The sequence below is a fragment of the Bison bison genome, unplaced genomic scaffold (assembly GCF_000754665.1).
Source record: "Bison bison bison isolate TAMUID 2011002044 unplaced genomic scaffold, Bison_UMD1.0 scf7180017864280, whole genome shotgun sequence".
NCBI classification, from domain to species: Eukaryota; Metazoa; Chordata; class Mammalia; order Artiodactyla; family Bovidae; genus Bison; species Bison bison.
In genome coordinates, this window is record NW_011494852.1 from 3,903,510 (window position 1) to 3,917,238 (window position 13,729).

General features: G+C 44.4%; 1 long non-coding RNA gene across 2 annotated transcripts; it reads left to right on the forward strand.

Moving 5' to 3' along the window:
* Positions 1-7,384: 7,384 nt before the first annotated feature.
* On the forward strand, positions 7,385-10,857 carry LOC104995230. 2 transcript variants are annotated; one of them, XR_826047.1, is made up of 4 exons: positions 7,385-7,491; positions 8,001-8,110; positions 9,180-9,374; positions 10,817-10,857. It is a non-coding gene; the product is annotated as an uncharacterized LOC104995230 (long non-coding RNA). The 2 variants fall into 2 exon arrangements; XR_826046.1 differs by lacking the exon at positions 10,817-10,857 and having other exon boundaries at positions 9,180-10,741.
* Positions 10,858-13,729: the final 2,872 nt, after the last annotated feature.

Sequence of the window (13,729 nt, forward strand, 5' to 3'; positions counted from 1 at the left end):
ATCCACAGAGAAAAGAAAGGGTGACTATGGGAGGTGATACTGGGCAAGATTGAAGGCAGGAGGAGAAGGAGACAACAGGGGATGAGATGGTTGGATGGCATCACTGACTCGAAGGACATGAATCTGAGCAAGCTCTGGGAAGCCTGGCGTGCTGCAGTCCATGGGGTCACAAAGACTCGGGCATGACTGAATGACTGAACTGAATTGACTGTTGTAAGATGATGGAAATGCTAATTAGCTTGATTTTGTTAATTATTTAACATTTTGTATACGTATCTATCAAAACATCATATTGAACACTTTAATTGTAGACTGTTTTTATTTGTTAGATATACCTCAATAAGGGCTTCCCTGGTGGCTCAGATGGTAAAGCATCTGCCTGCAATGCAGGAGACCTGGGTTTGGTCCCTGGGTAGGGAAGATTCCCTGGAGAAGGAAATGGAAACCCATTTCAGTACTCTTGCCTGGAAAACCCCATGGACAGAGGAGCCTGGTAGGCTACAGTCCCTGGGGTCACAAAGAGTCGGACACAACTAAGTGGCTTCACTTTCACTTTCGTACCTCAATAAAAGGGCTTTGCAGGTGGCGGTAGTGGTAAAGAACTTGCCTGCCAATGCCAGAGATGCAAGAGACGTAAGGTGTGATCGCTGGATCACAAATATCCCTTGAAGTAAGAAGTAGCAACCACTCGAGTATTCTTACCTGGAAAATTCCATGGACAGAGGAGCCTAGTGGTCTACATAGGTCCATAGAATCAGAAATAGTCTGACACGATTGAAGTAACTTAGCACACAGGCACTCACCTCAATAAAACTGGGAGGAAAACCACACAGGCTTAGGCAGATTGAAATGTTAAGTGGCTTTGTCATTTAAGACTTGTGTACCCACACACACCTGGAGGATCAGGGGGATACAACTTTCACCATAGCTGTCAGAAATAAGTTCATGATGGAGAGTCTGAGCATCCTTGAGGAGCTCTGGGGTGGTGCTTCTTTGTAGGTCAGAAAGAAATTCTAGTGGAAATGGCTATGATTAAGTGGGATCTCTCAAAGCAATAGACATGCTAGAACCCAGAGGTAGCATGGATCCTGGTGGCAATTATATGCCAAAGATAAGATGGGCATGGTAGAAATGAAATAAATGGGGAACCTACTAAATAAAGTCTTGCTTGATCTGACTAAGTGGAGGAGTTCTGGGTTTGGTAAAGAGAAGCCTAATCTGAATGGTCAAAACAGAGAGTCACAAACCCTCAATCACCCCCCTCACTTGAGCCCTTGATCAAAGGACAGGCCACGCCTTGAAGAAGAGCCCTGCTACGCTGCCAAAAATGTATGCTGTTAACCTTCCTTCCAGACTTCTCCAAAGAGACCTGTGTCTATTCACCAGGAGCTTGTGCAATAATGTTAATCATTTAGTCATGTCCAACTCCTCATGACCCCATGGACTGTAGCCCGCCAGGTTCCTCTGTCCATGGGATTCTCCAGGCAAGAATACTGGAGTAGGTAGCCTTTCCCTTCTCCAGGGGTCTTCCCAACCCAAGGATTGAACCCAGGTCTCCTGCATTGCAGGCAGATTCTTTACCATCTGAGCTACCAGTGGAGCCGTGTACAAAAGGAAATAACCAAACTTTCTAAGGATTACTGGACACAGTAATTACTGACTCTAATTCCCAGGATCCCAAAGCATTGCTGTGGTCAGATGATTAGTGGAGTCTAGGGGCACAGACTTCTCACAGAAGGCCTAATTTGTCCCTGAATCCACCTTCTAGGTATTTCTTCAATGCTGAAATGCATCATTGAAATAGACATCTGGAGCAGCTAGAAGAATCCCAACATTGATTCCCTGACCCATGGATGAGGGATTTTATCATAGGAAAAGCCAGGTAGGAGCCACTGGAACTCTCTGTACCTATAAAAACACTAAACCAAAGGCAATACCACATTGTTGGAGGGATTGCAGAGAATGGCACCACTATTAAAGACCTTAAGGATGCAAGGGTAGTGATTCCTATCACATCCCCATTCAACTTGGCTATTTGGCCAGTGAAGAAGGCAAATGGGTCATTAAAGAATGACAGTGAATTATCAGAGACTTAACCAATTGCAGCTTCTGTTGCAGAGGGAGTTTTGTTGCTAGAGCCATCCAGGAACTAAAGAGCCTCTTTAGTTCCTGAGTGAAAGGAGAGTGAAAGAGCTGGATTAAGACTAAATGTTAAGAAAACTAAGATCATGGCATCCAGCCCCATTACTACATGGCAAATAAAAGGGGAAAAGGTGGAAGTAGTGACAGATTTCCTCTTCTTGGACTCAAAAATCACTGTGGACCATGACTGCAGCCATGAAATCAGAAGATGATTGCTTCTTGGCAGCAAAGTGATGACAAACCTAGGCAGTGTGGTGAAAAGCAGAGACATTACTCTGCTGACAAAGGTCCGTATAGTCAAGGCTATGGTCTTCCCAGTGGTCATGTATGGTTGTGACCATAAAGAAGGCAGAATGCCAAAGATTTAATGCCTTTGAACTATGGTGCTGAAGAAGACTCCTGAAAGCCCGTTGGGCAGCAAGGAGATCAAACCAGTCAATCTTAAGGGAGATCAACCCTGAATATTCTCTGGGAGGGCTGATGCTGAAGCTGAAGCTCCAGTATTTTGGTCATCTGATGCGAATAGACAACTCATTGGAAAAGTCTCTGATGCTGGGAAAGATCGAGGGCAGAAGAAGAGGGGATCAGAAGATGAGACGGCTGGACGGTATCACCGATGCAATGGACGTGAACTTGGGCAAACTCCGGGAGATGGTGAAGGAGAGGGAGGCCTGGCGTGCCACAGTTCATGGGGTCTCAAAGAGTCGGACATGACTGGGTGACTGAACAACAACAACAACCAGTTGCAGCTGCTGTTCTAAAGGGGGTCTTGTTGCTGGAACCGTCAGCACATCTCCTGGGATCTAGTATGCAGTTATCAATCTGGAAAATGCTTTTTAATTTACACCTGTTAGTAAAGGAAGTAAAGGAAGAAGAAGCTTGTTTTCAGTTGGCAAAGGCAGCAATCCACCTTCACTGTCCCCCTTCAAGGATGCTCCAGTTCCGTGTCATAATATGCTCTGGACTGACTTTCTCTTCCTTTTCCATAAGACTTCATGCTGATCGATTACATCGATGATATTATGATGATTGGATCTGACGAACAAGAAGTAGCAACCCCTTTAGACACTTCTGAAAGACATTCACATGCTAGAGGTGGGAAACCAATCCCACCCACAAAAATTCAGGGGTCTGTCACTTGAGTGAAAGTTCTTAGGATCCAGTGATTTGAGGCATGTTGGAGAAGAAGGGAAGAGTTGCTGCTCCTGGCCCTTCCTCACACTCAGAAAGAGGCAAAGACCCCAGGAGCCCCTTCGGATTTTGGAGTCAACAGATATCTCCCTTGTGTGATTTACTGAGTGACCTGAAAAGCTGTCAGTTTTAGTGGGATCCTGAACAAGAGAGGGCATCCCTGGTGGCTCAGTGGTAAATAATCTGCTCCAGTGCAGGAACCACAGAAGATGCAGGTTTGATCCCTGAGTCAGGAAGGTCCCCTATAGAAGGAAATGGCAACCGACTCCAGTATTCTCACCTGGAAAATCCTACAGACAGAGGAGGCTTGCAGGCTACAGTCCATAGGGTCACAAAGAGTTGGACGTGACTGAGCAACTGAGCATGCATGTGTGCAGAACAGGAGAAAGCTCAGCCACAGATTCAGGCTGATATGATGGTGTTTGATGTGTTGGTGGAAAATAGGGATGCTGATGGAGACTTTGGCAGCCTCCACCTGCAGAATCACAGTGTAGACTGCTGGGAGCCAGTGAGGAACTCCGCCCATGACAAAGGTCATGAGGAAGGAGGCTCGGCACACGCAAAGGCGGGATCGAGCCTCAGGAGTCCCCCTGGAAATTCTCGAGCATTTACACCCAAAACCAGAGTCTGCCTACTTTCTGCTTTGTGCTTTCACCTACACCTCTGACTTTACGGGGGGCTGTCCCCCACTACCTCTCTGAAAAAAGTTAGCTTACAGCTCCAGTTAATAATTCCTGGGTGTGACAGTGTTTAACCTACAAACTCCTTTGGAAATCCTCTAGCCTGCCTGAATAGGTTTTTCCGGCCACATGTGATTGTTCAGAGCCTCCCAACTGTGAGAGGCAGGAGATGTTCTAAACTGTCTAAACACAGATTCTTTTGAGTAGTTAAAAGATTGATTAGAAATTGTATTGATGAAGGGATTTTCACTTGTTGGGCCAATGTTTGCTGCTAAGTTTCCATATCCCTTACCTGCTGTGTCCCTGGCAGTGTATTGATTAATATAGTTGGTGTAAATAGTAGCTTTAATGTTTGTAACTGGGACCCTTGAGTTAATTCTTTTTCTTGTTATAGCCCACCACACCTTTGCTCTGTAGGAATGCAACTTTATCTAATGCTTTTGGAGGGTGGCTCCTGACCAATCACCTTTAGAGAAAAATAAGTTTTCTGAAGAAAAGGTCTTAAAATGTTAACAGGCCTCCGGGCCAGAAGATGATGCAAATCACCTAAGCTTTTGCATATGATAAGTTTGCAGGAAGAAAGCCTGGCTTGCTGCCTGACTCTACCCCTTCCCCCATTATCCTCTATGCATAACTTAAGGTCTAAAAACTACTTTGGAAAATAAAGTGTGGGCCTTGTTCACCGATACTTGGTCTCACCATGTCGTTCTTTCTCTTACCTTCTGGCTGAATTATTCAGCCTCTTTTCTCCACTGAATTTCCTCACTGAGCTATCCTTATTTCAGCCTCTTTTCTTCACTGAATTTTACTGAGCTATCCTCATTCTATTACTCTTTATATCCTTAATTAACATTTAATTAAGCAATTGTTTCCTGATCTTCGCCTACGCCGTCTCTCCTTCGAATACCCTGGATCAGCCGGGGCTGGTCCCCGGCAGTAGACCTTGAAGATTTGGAAGGAAGTCATGTCATTCACTGAAAATAATCACTCTACTTAAAAAAAATTATTTATTTTTGGTTGCACTGGTTCTTCATTGCTGCACACAGGCTTTGTCTAGTTGCGTCAAGCAGGGGTACTCTTCCTTGTGGTACACAGGCTTTTCAAGTGTGGTTTCTCTTGTTGTGGGAGCAGGGGCTCTAGGCACACGGGCTTCAGTGGTTGCACCAAGAGAGCTTAGCCGCTCCAAGGCATGTGGGATCTTCCTGGACAAGGAATGGAACCCACGTCCCCTGGAGAAGGAAATGGCTACCTGCTCCATGATTCTTGCCTGGAGAAATCCATGGACAGAGGAACCATGTGGGCTACAGCCCAGGGGGTCACATAGAGTCTGACACAACTAACACTGTCACTTTTCCTGCATTGGCAGGTGGATTGCCAGCCACTGTATCACCAGGGAAGTCCTAATCACTCTACTTTTGACAGTTTTACGCTTTCTACTGGGCTTTAGTAGAGACTGCATGCTTGATCACAGGTGCCAAGATACCCTGTAATCTGAGCTATTCGTCATTATCTGTGCATTGTCTGATCCAACAAGCCATAACGCTGGGTGTGCAGAGCAACACTCCGAGGAAGTGGTTTATACAAGGCTGGGCTCTAGCAGGTCCTGAAGGCACAAGTAATTTGCATGAGGAAGTTGCTCAGAAGTCTGATTCATTGTCTTCTGTTTCTCAAAAGACATTGATGGCTCATGGGGCGTTCCCTGTGATCAGCTGACTGAGGAAGAAAACACTCAGACTTGATTTACATGCAGTGCTGCTGGGCATGCAGGGACCACCCCAAAATGGGCAGCTATATAGCCCCATTCTGGACACTCCTGAAGAACAGGGTTAAAGGGAAATTTTCCCAGAGGACAGAAATTTGAGCATTGCATCTGGTGGTCCATTTGACTGGAAGGAGAGATGTCTAGAAGTTTGTATCTACATCAGTTCATGGGACGCCAATATGGCACCAATGGAGGTTGTACACAGGCTCAGCAACAAGAACTTCCACTTACCAAGGCTGGTCTGCCTGCTGCCACTGACAAGTGCTCCATCTGCCAGCAGCAGAGACCAACAATGAACCCTTATATGGTACCATTCATTCCCTGGTGGCTCAGAGGGTAAAGAATCTATCTGCCTGCAGTACAGGAGACCTAGGTTCAATACCTGAGTTGGGAAGATCCCCTGGAGAAGGGCACAGCAACCCACTCCAGTATTCTTGCCTGGAGAATTCCATGGACAGAGGAGCCTGGCAGGCTACAGTCCATAGGGTTGCAAAAAGTCAGACACCACTGAGCAATTAACACTTTCACTTTACTTTTATTCCTCGAGAGGATAAACCAGGTGGAGGTGGTTGATTTCATTGAACTGCTTCCTTCAAGGAAAGAGCAACATTTTTTCTTTTTTTGTAACAGCTTTATTGTGATCTAATTCACATGTCAGACAATTCACATCTTTAAAGTGTACAAATCAATAATTTTTAGTATCACACTGCTGCTGCTGCTGCTGCTAAGTTGCTTCAGTCGTGTCCGACTCTGTGCGACCCCATGGACAGCAGCCCACCAGGCTCCCCCGTCCCTGGGATTCTCCAGGCAAGAACACTGGAGTGGGTTGCCATTTCCTTCTCCAATGCATGAAAGTGAAAAGTGAAAGTCAAGTCACTCAGTCGTGCCTGACTCTTAGCAACCCCATGGACTGCAGCCTACAAGGCTCCTCTGTCCATGGGATTTTCCAGGCAAGAGATAATCAACAAGGACCTATTGGATAACACAGGGAAATATACTCAGTATTTTGCAATAACCTATCAGAGAGAATAATCTGAAAATATGTATCTATATACATATACACATATAGATATATCTGAATCATTGTGCTATACACCTGAAACTAACACATGGTAAATCAAATATACTTCAATAAAATAAAAACAACAAAAACAGTAATTCTTAGTATATTCACAGATATGTACAACCACCACCACCATCAATTTTAGACGTTTTCTTCACCCCCAAAAAAAAACCTCGGGAGGATTCTTGGAAGACAGTGGAGTACAAAACAGCATCAATCTGTCTGTCTCCCATCTGGACAACATTGTACAGGCAGGCTCTGTCTGACACAGCTATTTTGGAACTCTGGAATCTATTGAAGGCTCATCCAGGGGAAAGCTTGGGTGGTAAACTGTAGTTAATTTTAGCTAAAAGCGTGACTTTCTTATTACTCTATTTGGAGATTAAATATGGTTTAAAGAGATGCCTAAGTGTAAAGTGACATAGACTGTGGCAGCTTTGTAATGATTTGACTCACTTAGATTAGAACTACACTTCCCAGAATTCCTTTTTCAGCCACAGAAGAGATTCTTACGGGAGATTTAAGGACAGGGTGGGGAGAGGGGAAGTAGCCGCCATTTAGCAGCTCCTAATGCTATCTCTTTTCTGCTGGCTCACTTCGTTAGTCCTGCCTCTGCTCCACCTTCCTTTGAATCCTCCCTCCTCCTGGGCCAGGTGTGTTTTTTTTTGTTTTTCTTTGTTTGTTTTAAAAATATTTATTTACTTATTTGGCTGCGTCGGGTCTTAGCTGTGGTGCGTGGCTTCTCTCTAGTTGTGGCGAGGACTCTAGAGTGAGAGGGCTTCCATAGTTGCAGCTTAGTCAGCGCATGGCATGTGGGATCTTAGTTCCCTGAACAGGGTCTCTTGCATTGGAAGGTGAATTCTTAATCACAGAACCACCAGGGAAATCCCTCCAGATGTGTGTTTAGCCCCATGGTGAAGGCCCTGGGGCTACAGTCCATGGGGGTCACAAAGAGGTGGACAGGACAGACCACACGGGCACAAAAGGCCCTGGCTCCATCAGGACACCCACAACACCAAGGTCATCAGAGGTGACAAGAACGGGCAAGGGGTTCAGCCCATCCTCATAGAGTCTAGCCTGGGCTCTGTGTTCCAGCTTATTCTCACTCTCATCAACTTGACATCTATCTTTCCTTCCTGACTACCTGCCCTGTGGACCTCAGGTTTGAGCGTCATTCAAAGACAACACCGTGATGAAGACTGTTTCATCTCCCCAGAGTCAAATCCAGATACAAGTTCCTTCATAGATATTCACCTATCGCCTGCTTCTCTGGTGAGTCCAAATTCTTATTATTTCACAATCAGAACCTGAAACGTGGGCTTCACCTACTGGAAGTAGGAGAACTGTCAGAGGAGAGCTTCTAGTAGTATCTGACTGAAGCCTCAATCCAAAAAATAAATAGGAGGATAGAATTTCACAGGGAAGAGAGGAGGAATACCAGATTCAAAGTCTAAAAAGAGGGGATTATAGGAGGAAGATTGAGAAAAGAATGAACAAGAAAGAATCTTTCACTCCTGACACCTTCCTTCCCAAGAGCAAAGCTTGGGTGGCTCACTTCCCTTATGTGGTTCAAGGAGGAAAGAAGGGTGGTTAAATTCATGCCCTTGAGTCCTCCATGCATGCTAAGTTGCTTCAGTCGTGTCCGACTCTTTGTGACTCCATGGACTGTAGCCTGCCAGGCCTCTCTGTCCATGGGATTCTCCAGACAAGAATACTGCAGTGGGTTGCCATTTCCTACTCCAGGGGATCTTCCTGACCCAGGGATTGAATCCGCACATCTTAAGCATCCTGCATTGGTGATTTAGTCGCTAAGGTGTACCTGAGTCTTATGACCCCAGGCTACAATCCATGGGATTCTCCAGACAAGGATACTGGACTGGGTTGCCATTTCCTTCTCCAGGGGATCTTCCCAACCTAGGAATCGAACCCCAGTCTCCTTCATTGCAAGCAGATTCTTTACCAACTGAGCTATGAGGGAAGCCCCTGCATCCTTAATAGGGTTCTTTAACACTAGCGCTGCCTGGGAAGCCCTGAGTCCTCCAAGCAGATATCTATTCAACTGTAGGGGATACCCTTGCATTCCCCCTACCTGCCCAACAACCATTCTCTCCTCTTTGGGTAACAGCACCCATATTTTCCTTCAGGGAATCCTCACCCACATGTTCAGCTCCTACGGTTTTGTGTATGACCCTCTTTCCCACCTCCAGGAATGGGCATATGCATTGTGCCCAGCCAGTTGTACCTCTGGCCATTGTCATTGTTTCTGAGATGGGTGTGTGTTTATGCTGGACAAATGAGGCAATTCTGGGGCCATTGCTATTGTTTTGTCTGGGTTCCTCAGCTGATAGGAGCTGATCCTGAAATTGCCAAGGGCCACTGCTTCTCCCAGCTGGGAGGAATCAGCCTGAGAAGGAGGTCAACACAGAGTCACATTGAGCAGGGAAAAGGAATAGAGACCCACTTCTAGTGTGGTCCTCCGAGCACCTGGATCCAACTACATCTGAAGTCAAACACATCTGGACTTTTTAGTGTACCAGTAAGTTCCATCTCCTTTGTGGTTATTTTGTTTAAGTCTATTTGAAAGTAGGGTTCTGATGCTGGCAACAGGGTCAAAACTAATAAATTGATCTCTCGGTAAAAGAACTTGTTTAAACCTGCCTCATATCTAAGATGTTTGGTTTGAGGGGAAAGTAGGGAAGTTGGAGATTCCACTAACGGTGGTAGCTAACTTTATTGAGCACTTATTATGTGCCAGATACTATACTACACGTATTATCTCTTATAATCCTCAGAACAACCCTATGAGGTGGGTACCAAGATGGCCCCCATGTTGTATTAATAGATGTGGTATGGAGAGCTTAGGCAATCACCTCAAGCTTACACGCTAAGTAAGAAGCATCAGTTGGAAAGGAATGCCCGTAACATCTTGACAACAGTGGCTGAGAGGACTCCTCACGTGTGGCAAGAGTCACATCCCCTGATTCCCCTGGTACAGGTTAACCAAGAGCAATGTCTTATGAGGCAGAATGGAAGGAGTCCTGCCTCTGGCTAGTCAAGGAAGACCGTCTTAATTTTGGTTGAAAGCAGCTTCCTTGTATTGCCATCTGACAGTCCTCATCTGCCCACTATGGTCGCGGGCAAGCTGGTTCCACGTCTACCACGCCAGGTGCTCTACCACACCACCGGCTCCCTGAAATGCTTTTCCGTGCGTTCTTTGTCTAGTTAAATCCTACCATCCTTCAAGTCTGATCAAATTTCATGTCTCCAGGGAAGACTTTTTGGAGCCCCCTTGTATATGCTCTCATGAATTCCTAAACTTTTCCTTTCATAGCATTTATCATGTTTATTTTTGCTGATATTTCTGTAAACCACGCTCCTCATGCTACCTTCTTTATAACATAAGCTCTGTCTGTGTGGGGACCAGGTGTTGGTCACTGCTGACCCCCAGTGTGCTCGTGAATGTTTAACAATGGGATATGGGGCAAAATTGAGGGGTGTGAGTACTGACTGATAGCATTTGCTGATTTCCACAGTGTAAAATCTCCCACCATGGGCAATTTCAAGTCACTAATGTGATTTCAATCAAAATTCCCGAAAAATTCCCCAATCAGTTCTTGCCAGCTGCTAGGAGGGAGCGCCAGTACAACACTGTAGCTGACTCCCGGCTACAGCACCCCGGCTCCCAGCACAGATTTGTTGAATGAGTGAAAGAATTAATGAAATTAGTCCCACAGAATTAGCTTTCCCTATCTGTGCCTATCCATGGCACACTCTCCATCTGTCAGATTTTTTTTTTTAAAAAAAGCAAACTAGGATGTTTTCATTAAGCACAATGTATTCAGCATAAAATAAACTTGTATACAGAATAGAAACAGATCCACAAACATAGAAAACAAACTTACAGCTACCAAAGGGGGAAAGTGGGGAGGAATAAATTAGGAATTTGGGATTAATATATATACACTGCTGTATATAAAGGAACCAGAGATCAAACTGTCAACATCCATTGGATCATCGAAAAAGCAAGAGAGTTCCAGAAAAACATCTACTTCTGCTTTATTGACTATGTCAAAGCCTTTGACTGTGTAGATCACAACAAACTGGAAAATTCTTAAAGAGATGGTAATACCAGACCACCTGACCAGCCTCCTAAGAAATCTGTATGCAGGTCAGGAGGCAACAGTTAGAACTGGTCATGGAACAACAGACTGGTTCCAAATAGGGAAAGGAGTACATCAAGGCTGCATATTGTCACCCTGCTTGTTTAACTTATGTGCAGAGTACATCATGTGAAATGGTGGGCTGGATGAAGCACAAGCTGGGATCAAGATTGCCAGGAGAAATATCAATAACCTCAGATATGCAGATGACACCACCCTTGTGGTAGAAAGCAAAGAAGAACTAAAAAACCTCTTGATGAAAGTGAAAGAGGAGAGTGAGGAAGTTGGCTTAAAACTCAACATTAAGAAAATGAAGATCATGACATCCGGTCCAATCACCTCATGGCAAATAGATGGGGAAACAATGGAAACAGTGAGAGACTATTTTTTTGGGCTCCAAACTCACTGCAGACGGTGACTTCAGCCATGAAATTAAAAGATGCTTGCTCCTTGGAAGAAAAGTTATGACCAACCTAGACAGCATATTAAAAAGCATAGACATTACTTTGCCAACAAAGATCCTTCTAGTTAAAGTTACAGTTTTTTCAGTAGTCATGTATGGATATGAGAGTTGGACTATAAAGATCACTGAGTGCTGAAGAATTGATGCTTTTGAACTTTGGTGTTGGAGAAAACTCTTGAGAGTCCCTTGGACTTCGAGGAAATCAGTCCTGAATATTTATTGGAAGGACTCATGCTGAAGCTGAAACTCCAATACTTTGGCCACCTGATGCGAAGAACTGACTCGCTAGAAAAGACCCTGATGCTGGGAAAGATTGAAGGCAGGAGGAGAAGGAGACGACAGAGGATGAGATGGTTGGATGGCATCACCGACTCAATGGACATGAGTTTGAGTAAACTCTGGGAGTTGGTGATGGACAGGGAAGCCAAGCATGCTGCAGTCCATGGGGTTGCAAAGAGATGGACATGACCTAGCGACTGAAATGAACTGATATATAAAATAGATAACCAACAAGGACCTACTCTAGCACAGGGAACTATGCTCAATGTTTCCTTATAAGGGAACAGAATCTGAAAAAATTAGATATTTATGTATGTATAACTGAGTCACTTTGCTGTATACCTGAAACTAACACAACATTGTAAATCAAGTATGTTTCAATTAAAAAATTAAACTACAAAAAGATGTATTTGGTATAAAAGAATATTGTTTGTGTCCAACCCCTCCACTTTTGCCTGGTGTTAAGCCATCCTTTCTTGCATGTAATGAGACCTTTGCAAACTGCGGATAGTGACTCATTGGTGGCTCACAAGATCCGTTTAGAAGGTCATAAGAAACATTAAAAAAAAAAAAAAAGAAACCAAGTAGAAGGGAAGAGGAATTTCAAAGTATCAGTGTTTGTCAGGAAGTGTTATTTTGGGAGACTTTTGCTGTGAGCCTGTGTTCATTCTGAGTTATGATGTAAAGTGACTTTCTTAGAGTCAAGGAAGTTTGGAAATCACTGTGGTTGATAGCAATTTTTATTAATAACCTTTTTAGAGCAATTTTAGGTTCACAGCAAAACTGAACAGAAAGTAGAGCAAGTTCTCATTTACTCCCACACAGGCACAACTTCCTCATTATCAGCGTCTCCCACCACAGAGGTCCATTTGTTACAATTGATGAACTTACACTGATATATCATAATCACCCAAGTCCATGGTTTACATTACAGTTCACTCTTTGTGTTGCACGTTCTGGGGGTTTGAGCAAATGTATAATGACATGTGAGCTTCCCAGGTGGCGCTAGTGGTAAAGAACCCATCTGCCAATGCAGGAGACGTAAGAGATGCGGGTTTGATTCCTGGGTTGGGAAGATCCCCTGGAGGGAGGCATGCCACCCACTCCTGTATTCTTGCCTGGAGAATCCCATGGACAGAGGAGCCTGAGGGGCTACAGTTCATAGGGTCGCAAAGAGTCAGACATAACAGAAGTGACTTAGCATGCACACATAATGACACGTATCCATTGTTGTACTGTCATACAGAATATTGGGTTGGCCAAAAAATTCATTTGGGTTTTCTTGGCCAATCTAATACCCTAATCTTGGCCAGTCTTATTACCCAAAAAATCCTCTATATTCATCCCTCCCTTACCCCTCATCACTGATAATCACTGCTCTTTTTACTGTCTCCATAGTGTGCCTTTTCCAAATGTCATAGTCAGAATCATACAGTATGTAGCCTTTCAGATTGGCATCTTTCACTTAGAAATATGCATTTAAGTTCCTTCCTTGCCTTTTCATGGTTTGATATCTTTTTACTGCTACATAATATTCATTGTTGGCATGTACCACAGCTTGCTAATCCATTCATCTACCGAAGGACATCTTGGTTGCTTCCAAGTTTTGGCAATTATGAATAAAGCTGCAATAAACATCCACGTGGCTTCCCAGGTGACTCAGTAGATAAAGAATCTGCCTGCAATGCAGAAGATGCAGGTAGATGTAAGTTCAATCCCCCATGTCGGGAAGATCTCCTGGAGGAGGGCATGGCAACCCACTCCAGTATTCTTGCCTGGAGAATCCCATGGACAGAGTAGCTTGGTGGGCTACAGTCCATAGAGTCGCAAAGAGTTGGACACGACTGAAGTGACTTAGCACGCACAGCATACAAACATCCATGTATAGTATTTTGTGTGGGCATAAGTTTTCAACTTTTTTGGGTAAATACTAAGGGGTACAGTTACTGGATTATATGGTAATGGTATGTTTAATTTTATAAGATATTG